Source organism: Piliocolobus tephrosceles, chromosome 4 (assembly GCF_002776525.5).
Source record: "Piliocolobus tephrosceles isolate RC106 chromosome 4, ASM277652v3, whole genome shotgun sequence".
Lineage (NCBI taxonomy): Eukaryota > Metazoa > Chordata > Mammalia > Primates > Cercopithecidae > Piliocolobus > Piliocolobus tephrosceles.
The window spans coordinates 79,768,627-79,779,100 of record NC_045437.1 but is presented as its reverse complement, the minus strand read 5'-3'; positions in this window follow the sequence as shown (position 1 = coordinate 79,779,100).

Here is a 10,474-nt window from a genome sequence, read left to right as displayed (position 1 = left end):
AGCCATGTCAACTAATTTTTTATATGCTAAGACAAATCGAATATGAAAAAAGGAAGAATATTCTGGATATTCTAAGACATTTCTTAATTTGGCATCTCAGAGGAGATAAGTGGAAAGTAAAGAAGAGATAATTTTGGGGGAAAATTTGTGGAAACATACAGAACTTTTTGCTATGTGTAGATGCTAGAGTGGGAGGCAACGTATTTGTAACAACAAACATTCTGACCTTTTGAAACACAAGCTCTTGGAGAAGTCAGGGAGAGACACAGTATGAATAAAAGCAATTAACATGTTCTTTAATGTATTTTTTTCAAAGAGGACCACTGAATCCTGTTTTCTAATCCAAAGGGCAGAGTAGGTGGTTTTAAGCCCACAGAATATTGAGATATTTCTCGTGTGGTTTTAGTGGGGTGGTGGGATGCAGAAGGTTATTAAAGATCAACTTAAGCATCAGATAAAATATCTCTTTTATTTTTTTAACTTTTATTTTAGGTTCAGGGGTACATGTGCAGGTTGTTATATAGGTAAACTCATGTCAAGGGGTTTTGTTGTACAGACTATTTTGTCACCCAGGTGCTAAGCCTAGTACCCAGTAATTATTTTTTCCGCTCTTCTCCTTCCTCCCTTCTTTGTGTCAAGTTCTCATCATTTAGCTCCTACTTCTAAGTGAGAACGTGTAGTATTTGGTTTTCTGTTCTGTGTTAATTTGCTAAGGATAATGGCCTCCAGCTCAGATGGAATATCTATCACATAGACCTGTTGTTACAGGGTAGGATCGGATGATGGACACTGAAGTACTCAGCGTGCTAAAGCTAGCCTCTTTTTGGCTTCAGAGTCTTTTGATTCCATCTATCCTGGCATTTTTTGTGTGCTGATGTGTAGTTCCGGATTGGCTTCAGCTGTGCTAATAGGAAGGGAGTTGTCTTTTCAAGCAGTCTTAAAAGGTGGTCAGTCAAAAGGCCAGAGTCTGAATCCCTTCTATGGCTTAAATAATTTGAGGATCAAGTCCAGTGTCTTGTTAATGTCCTGTTATACTGTGCCAGGCACTATCTTGAATGCTCTTATATGTTCAAATTCAAAATAGCTCTTTCATACCAGAGGATGATAGTAACATGTGACTTGCAGTAGATTCCTTCATCTTAGTAATAAGATGATCAGTCTAGTTAGGACGAAATAGAGATTTGAATAACTTAACTTTTCCAAGTTTACAGAGTAAAAATGAGCAGATCTCTGCTTGGTTTTGTGACAAAGACTTAGCACTGGTAAATAGAAGATTTCTGTTCCTACACCATTCTTTCAGTATATCATCACTGAACACAGGAAGATAGGCACACAGATTCTTCCCGTAGTAATTCATAGTGCACTAGGTGAGAGATGAAGTATGTATTAAGAGTACAATGTGATGGCATTTATTATTCAGATAATCCCAGGATTCTAGAGGAAAACGAAGAAGAGTGACAGTTCAGTTAGGGTGTGAACTTCCAGAGGAGCATTGCTTAAGCTGAACTTGAGAGCATTGTGCAAAAGCACAGTAGTCTGTTAAGAACTAGAAATAACCCAGCTTGTGCCACTTTGGGAGTATTAAGACATAAGCCTAGAAAGGTGGACATAGGTTAGATCTTAGACTGTCTTGTCTTTTTCTCCTTCCTATTGATTACCTACCTCAAAATTGAATATGTGTTTCCTCCTGCCTAACACAAAACTATTTAAGGGCAAAAATTTAAATTCTTCCTTGGTGTATGTGCAAACAAGGTTGAATATATTCATGCCTACCTTATTTTGGACGAGGAATACAGTAGTATACTTTCTGAAGACTTGCCTGAATAGCATATAAGGTGGAGGCAACTGACTAGTTAGGTCAGTATTTTTAGAAACTCTTAATAGCTCATACTCTTGATGCCAAAAGCAGCCCTGATTGTTAAAGCACACACCTGCACAAGAAGCAGTGATGGTTGCATTTACATTTCCTGGGTGCACAAATAAAAATTCCCAAAAAGCAAGGACTTACGCTTTTTGCAAAACCTTTGAGAAGTTACTGGATCATAGGAAGCTTATAACAAGAATGGAAGATTCTTAAATAACTCACTCTCTTTGGTATCTAGTAATAGTAGATGTTCAAAATATGTAGCTGATTAATACCAGCATTGTGAATGCTGCACAACCTTGTGATTACTACTAAGCAAGTTACTACTAGCTTCTGAAAAGTAGCTTCATAATTAACGTTATTTATACACTGCCTTCCATGACTTTTACTTTGCCCTAAACTAATCCTCAAAATCTGAAATGCTACTCCAATATCAGAAAAAAAGGGGGGAGGTGGAAATACATTTCCTGTGATTTTAAGAGTACAGAGAATCATTCACATCTCTGGTTAGTTCATATATGTCTAGTGTATAATAAAAGTCAAGATGAACTCTCAAGAACCTCCTACTTTTGTCTTATTGTCAGATGTGTGAAAGCAGTTTTTAGAGGTTAAAAATTGGAAATTTCCACCTTCTTAGTAGGATAAGAATAGAGAAATGCTTTTTTTTCCCCCCCCCCCCCCACCTGCATTTTCATTCATGGATGGCCAAGATTAGTTTTGGGGTATTATTTTTATTGTTGTTTTACATCATACTAGCTATTCAATCTACTATATTGCTGTTATTATTGAGTATGCTTTTAAGAGCCTTTAATGACTCCAGTAGTTTGCTTTGGGTGTGAAGTCTTTAATTTTCCCAGAGATGGTGGAAATCGGATTCTGAATGAAATTGACAGTTATCAATTACTGACAGTTATTTTCAACCTTGTCTTTAACTGGGAGCCTTCAGACGCCTAAACATTCTGGCACATAGCTATTATTTTTTGTCTAAAATCTGTTTGTGAGCATTGTCCGTCAGAGTCAGATTGTTCAGCCAATTTATACTATTATTAGTATTTACCGAGAAATATGAAAAGGCTTATGTCTTGCTTTGAGGAATGTGGTCTTCTTGCTGTTAGTTTCCCAAAACTAAGTAAACACAGACAAACCTTTGTCAGACCTGTTACTAGAAGGAATTTACCTAACCAAATGAATTATAACAATTGTATTTTTAGTTAGATTTAGATCTAAAAAAATACTTCAGATATAAATTGAAAGGCGGTATCTTAGTTGTTTCCTGCAATATATATTGTAAACATTCCCCTCTGCTCCATTATACCACCAGTTGATAAAAGATATTATAGGAAAATCACTAAATTTCCAATTTCTATTAATAACAAAAAGAATTCAAAATGGCTTTGCTTAAGATCACCGAATTTAATATAACCAGGAAAGCAAAATCTGTTTTTAATTCAGAGGGTTTACATTAATGTCCTTACCCATAGCAGATTCATCTGAGGCCAGGGCAAGGGCAAGGGAGAGAACATAAATATTGGAAACAAGGGTAAGTTACTTCACACTTTGTGGAGAATGAGAACACTCATTCAGAAACTGCATAATACCCAGACACTACTGTTTGAGCTTTGATGAGGGAAGTAGCCTAAAAGCAAATGTGTAGGGATGTCGGGTTTGTTCCCAAAGTGCTAAAACCTGTAATTTATCAGCCACCTCAACTTCTTTGATTACTATAGTTAGGCTAAATACTGAAAAAAATTAAAAAGAAATGAGGAAATAGACATGAGGGATTTCAAGAAGGCCAGCATCAAAGAAAGAATCTTTGCAGTAACGAAGTGTTAAAAGTGATCTGGAGGCTCAGGATAATACCCAAAAGGTTTGACCTTGGAAATTAAGTTCCAGAGAATAGAGTACAACTCTTCTGGGTTCTGAAAGAGTAGAAGATCATATTTCTCTTGGTTTTATTTGATAGAAATAGTTTGCTTGCTTTTTAAAAAGTGTTTCTGAAGATGACAAGCATCTTCGAAGAAGCTTTATTGAATCTGTTAACATGTAACAAAGAAATTTGACATAGACAACTTAGTGAATCCCTAGGCACTTAGGTTGACCTGCCATGAAGAACAGAAATCAGGCTAGAACGCAGGATAATCCTTACCCCCCTCCCCACCCCCAAAGAATAGAAAATTAACCCCTCTGTCATTCCAAACCCACAAAATAGAGCCCTCCATATCTCCCGTTTCATCCCTACATGAATCCTTTGAGAACAGGCTGTGTGCCAGACAGTGCTAGGACAGGATATACAATGTGGAATAAGACAAATACAGCTGTTGCTGTCATGGAACCTAGAATCTAGTAAAGATCAACTAACCAAGTAGCTAATTAGATGAGCATACACAACCTCTAAGACCCTGAAGGAAACACCTGAAGGACGGTTTAGATGGGGTGGTAAGGGAATGCCAGTCCATGAAGTTGATGGTTAGGCTAAGACCTTACTGCAGATGAAGAGCATGAACAAAGAGGCAGAGACAGGAAAGAGCTTGGGACTTGAAGGGGTGGAGAAATTCATAGAAAACTAGCATGAAGAATGCTATTTAATGTTACTGAGTGAGGCAAAGAATGGAGTAAGTTGGAAAGAAAAAATAGGCCAAATCATGCAGAGCGTTTGAACCATAGAGAAGGCTGGGTGAGCCATAGAGAAGGCTGGGCGAGCCATAGAGAAGGCTGGGCAACTCATCCAAAGGATTTGACTTTACACAATTAAAGGAGCTAGTAGAGTAGTCTCTGTAAGGCTGTTGTCTTTGTTTCTAAAGTTGGACGTGAAATCCACAGGGCAGGTAATCGGGAAGGGAAGGGAAGGGAAGGGTAGAAGCTGTGTCAGTTCTTGTCATTGACCTTGGTACTGTGGATGTCTTGCAGAAAGAAGTTAGTGCCCTTCTTGAAGCTATACATGGCCAAGAAGTCAGAGAGGTTGATGGATGATCCAGGGGAAGATAGAGCAGTTATAGGCCCACCTGCTGCCTCACAGTAACAAGGTTTTCAGCACATCTGTGACATCACAATCGAGCTACCAAATGACTACTACTTTACCTCTGTTGAACAAATTTCACCCAAGACTCTCTCCTGTCTTCCACACTAACCAGAACCTTACAGGGAAGGCAGTCCTAGGAAATGAGCAGCCTAACCAAGTTGACACGTTACAAAGTCATCATGCTCTCTTAAGACCCTTCAACCTGGATCTCCTGCCAGCAACTCGATATATCCCGAACAGAATTTTTCTAAACCTGCCTCTCCTTCTGGGTCACCCTATTTTTTTTTTTTTTTTTTTTTAACAATGCTACTTTCCTTCTATGCTTAGAATTTTCTAATCTTGTTAACTCCCCCTTTTCCTTTCTCATATACCTCTCATGCCACCACCAATCTATAACAGTTCTATCATTTTTACCTCTGCAGTGCCCACCCCAGGTGGATGAGTTCAAACTCAACAGGTGATTATACAATCCCACACATTGATTTCATATTTAGTTTGATATAAGCCCCCCTTCTGGAACCCCCAAAGAAGGAAAAGGCCACTTTCCTCTCCAAAAGCACGTACAGGGGTGTGAGTTATAGCAAGGAGCTAGTATGCTGCTATCATTATTTAAACCAAGAAAAACCCACTGTAGACAAGATGAAGGATCTAATAAAAAATGTGTTCTTATTCCTGATTCTAAAACTTTTAACAGCTGGGCTTTCCCATGTGGAGTAATGTTACATAAATAACTCAACCAGGAAACAGAAGGGCTGTGAAGAAGTCCAACAAAATGATGGATGATCTTGGACACTCTGAATATCACACCCAACGGAGTTACAAGGAAATAAGTGCATTGGAAGGTACGTGTGAGCTATGCTGTTATGTGTGAACAGCAGACTTTACAGAACCTGACAGTTACCTGAGTCATGTATCACTAATTCTACAGAAGTTTTCTTTTCTACTTAAATATATTAACACTCTATTCCATGGGGACCTTTTCTGCTCCATCCAAATTTGTCATCTTTTAATTAGTCATGGAAATCTAGATAAACCAGGTTTCAGAAAATAAACATGTTGAGTTTAAAACTAAGCTCTCAATTGTTATATTTAATTTTCTTTTAAAGGGGACAAATATCACTGAGTTCATGCTCTTTAGTATTCTTGTCCACATAGTCTAGTCAAAGCTCATGTTGCAATTCCTACTACCACATCTTCATTTCAGTGAAGTGTATATAGTCGCAGTTATAGAACAAATGCCAAAAGGCATTATGAGAAAATAGGAGTGAGGGATAAAACTTCAGCCTAAGAAACTGCAGTTCTCCTTTTCCATTTACATGGTGGAAGTGGTGGGAGGGAGCTACAATCCCTATGGGAGATACAGAACTTAGGGGCAAGTCTCATGTCCCTCAGGTTTGGGTTAGAAGACCTTCAAAAGCCTTCCCAGCTGTGAACACCAATGACTGTCCTGTATTGGCAGTACAAGTTGTTCTTCACTGGTCCTCAGCAGTTGCTTAAACATAGACAAAGAGCTGTTAGAGAATGAAGACACATTTGGTTTTTTCCTGTCATGATCTTGGAAATCCTATCGTAGCTAGAAGTTCTACATTTGTGAAATGTATTCAGGAATTTACCTTCCTAGAAATTATGCAAGGGCTCATTTTGGGCTTTTTGAAGAGTTTTAGGAGACATTCTGTGATTATAACAGTGGTTACTTCAGTGGGAAACATTCATGGAACATGTACTTGTTACTCTTTCTCTATGTAATTCTTAGATCAACCTTGTTTTCTATGAATACCAGCAAAACCAACTCATCCATTGTCTACACTATGCAAAGGGAATTATCCACATCAACTTGAGATAAGATAAGGAAAAAAAATAGAAAGAAAATTACTTCTAGGCCTTTCATCGCTTATTATTACCCCTACTCTGCCCTCCTTGTGTTTTTACTTGCTGTGATCCAAGGCAACACGCTCATGTAGCAGCTCCTAACTGTGATCATCCTAGCACAATATGAGTCACTAAGCAGGGGAGGCTTCTTATTTTCCTTTGAATTACAAGCCCTGTGCTTGAGAGAGGGTTCAATAAGCCCCCTACAGAATCACATGGATGGCAAACCTATGCCACCATTAGTCTCATACTTGAAATTAATTTAAATTTTTCCCCTTACAAAACTAAATTGTAGAAAATTCAGAAAATGCAAATACACAAAGAAAAAAAAAGTTTCCAGTAATCTTACCAGTCCCAAATAACCACCATAATGGATCATATAAAGATATCCATGTACAGATAAAAATATTTTTTATGGGATAGAATAGCTCATGCTATTTGGTAGCCTTTTCTCCCCATTTAACAATGTCATGAGTGTCTTTTCACAAATTACAGATTTTTGCTATTATATCATTTCTAAATAATTGGAGAATATCCCACTATAGAATACAATAAAATGTATTTAACCTGTCCCCTGTTATTGGATACTTAAATTGTTTCCATTTGGGAAGTGATATATTTAAAAGGACAACATGGCACAAATCACATTGATGCTTTCTTAAGATTAATTTATATCACATGTACTTAAGTTAAATGGGCATGGTATCCTAAGTTTCTTATTTAGATCTACATGAACAGATCTTTTGTTCAGGATAAGTACATATAGGCAGAAGAGTTGACTTCTTCTCATTATTTCAATGTGACTGAGAAATATATCTCCACTCTACCCTACCTGTAACCTGAAAGTACACCTTTAAAAAGCTTACCATTTATGTTTTATTAATTTTTAGTGTGGTAGAGCATATCACATTTTAAATAACTCCCTCCTACCATGAATCTTCAGAGGAAGTACATTAGAATGAGGTGCATTCGATGCAGGAATCATCTGCTGAAGTATCATATTTAAATCTAATTCTATTAAACACTGCAGGACACTGGGCAAGCTGGAGAAGTGCAACGATAATTTCAATGCTCTCGGTATGGAAACTGATGCTCCCCAGGCTGAGCAAAAGAAATTAGGATCTAGGAAGTGATAAAGTAATAGACAGGAACTTTGAAAAGTTCAATGAGACTGTGGGCATACCACAGAACATTCAGACTGAGCAAAGCACTCCTGGATGCGACAGTCTGAAAGGCAGGTGGCCATCTATTTTACAGCCTTCCAGTTTTTCACTCATTCAGGGTGCAGTAGGGCTATAGTTCCATTTTTAATAATGAAAGACGTAGGAGATACATTTTGAAATTTTTTTATTATACAAAATGAAATATTTACATGGCTATTAAATGTATATTGAAGTAAAACTTTCAATATAAAAGGATAGACACAATATATTTAGTGATGAAATCATGTTACAGGCTAGGCGCAGTGCCTCACGCCTGTAATCCCAACACTTCAGAAGGCCAAGGGCGATGGATCACTTGAGGTCAGGAGTTCAAGACCAGCCTGGCCAACATAGTGAAACCCCGTCTCTACTAAAAAATACAAAAATTACCTGGGTGTGATGGTGTGCACCTGTAATCCCAACTACTCAGGAGGCTGAGGCAGGAGAATCATTTGAACCCAGGAAGTGGAGGTTGCAGTGAGCTGAGATCATGCCACTGCACTCCAGCCTGGGTGACAGAGCGAGATTCCATCTCAAATTTTAAGGAAAAAAAAAAAGAAAGAAATTATGTTACAAAATATTTTATGCATGGGTGCATACACACACACACACACACACATTTACAAGAAAAGAATTATAAGAAATACTTACCAACATAATAATTTTCTCTAGGAAGTGGGAATAACAGTGAGTTTTCTTTCCTTTTATTTTTTAAAATCTGTATTTTTATGGTTAAAAAAATGTGATAAGGTAAATGCCAAGTATATATATTTGAATTTCATGACCTACTTTTTAAATTTATGCTTGATATTTTCAGACCATCAGACCCTTATTACACCTTATTTTAATGATTATTTTCTCTTTGTTTCATTCCCGTGAAAAATGAAGTCTTTGTCATTTTCTGTCTGAATCTGTAGCTTTGTCTCCCTTTTTTTCTCCTACTGTCCTACTTTCTCAAACTTGATGTTTCCTAGGAATTAAAAGTATTTAAGGGTGACCAATTCTTGTTTGCCTTTGGAAACCCAGAATGTGCACAGTATTTAGTAAACTTTCATCTATTATGTAAATTCTTAATTCTTTGAAGAAGCACAAATAGACTGTATTTACCTCCATTGCCCTGACTTCAAGCATTTTCAACCATCAAGAAAAGTAAATCATTTAAATTTAGAACTGACAAGAAACAGACTCAGCTATCTCCTAAATATATGCATTAAGAATAGTCTGCCAAGGGTTTTGTGTAGAGGCAAAAGATAATAAACTTAGAATGTATATACTAGTCAATGAAAGTCCTACATATACAACAGTGTGATCCAATTTCCAGAAACAAATGCCTTGTGTTAAATATAAAATAAAGGCCAAGTAAATTAGTTTATTTTTTGAGTGAAGAAGTTCAAGTCTCATCTATCTTAAAATAAAGTGCATCTATCTGAGATTATGTGCCACAAAGATACCAACTTTATCCTTTTCCCTGATTTTCTGGTTTAGGACAATAATGGCAAGCATATCTACATTCACTTCACATACCTTATAAAATCCTGGAGAATCTGGCATTTATTACACCACTCAATTATGTACACTTTGAGGCTCATGAAAGCCTGAAGAATATTCAAGAGCCAGACAAAAAACAACTAGTAAAAAATGTTTATACTTCTCTTCACAACTCAGTAAGAAAATCTGTAAGTGAATGATTTTATAGTAGTTAAATATGGCTTTGGACATTTAAATGTTTTTTATGTAATCCTGTTAATTACTGAATTCAGGTTAATGAATGACATGATGAAGCAGCACATTATATGAAAGTTATGTTTCTCCATTGAAATATTTTTCCTACCTGATGATTTATTCTATGTTTCCTCACTAGTTCTTAGCATATCAGAAAGGAGTCTAAGTATCAAAAATTAGTAAATAGAAGTCTCAGTGAGGCATAATTTATTAGTTTGCAGATTCTTGATGACCATAGTTTACTGTTTAAAAAATAAAACTTTGATCACTCCTTTTGAATTGGAACCTACTCACCTACCTCATTACTTACGTGCTCTGTGTGAACACAGCAACCGTTGAAAGTTCTCTGAGGCATAAAATGAAAATTCTGCCTGCAGTATAGAGAAATTCTCCTCTACACCCTGTCCCCAGAACTGTGGACTCATGGACTAATGTCCCTGCTTTCTCCATGATTGCCCAGTTTCACTCTGCTTTTCCCAATCCTCTACTTCCCATGAAACATAAGGGCTGACTCAGACAGGGCTCTTATCTGCAAATAACAGATACTGGCCCAGTAAAATTAAGCAGGAAATAAGTTTATTGGAAGGCTGTCAGTTATAAAATAACCCAGAAGGCCAGCAAACCAGGGAAGAAAATCAGAACATAAGAAAACTGGGTAACTGAAACCTCAGCCAAGGTATTGTCATTACTGAACACTGGACCTTGTCACTTGGCTTCCACACTTGTCCCCAAATGTGGTATCACTGTGGATAAAATAAATTCTGCATCATCTCTGTTTCTCTGCATCAAGGGCTACAC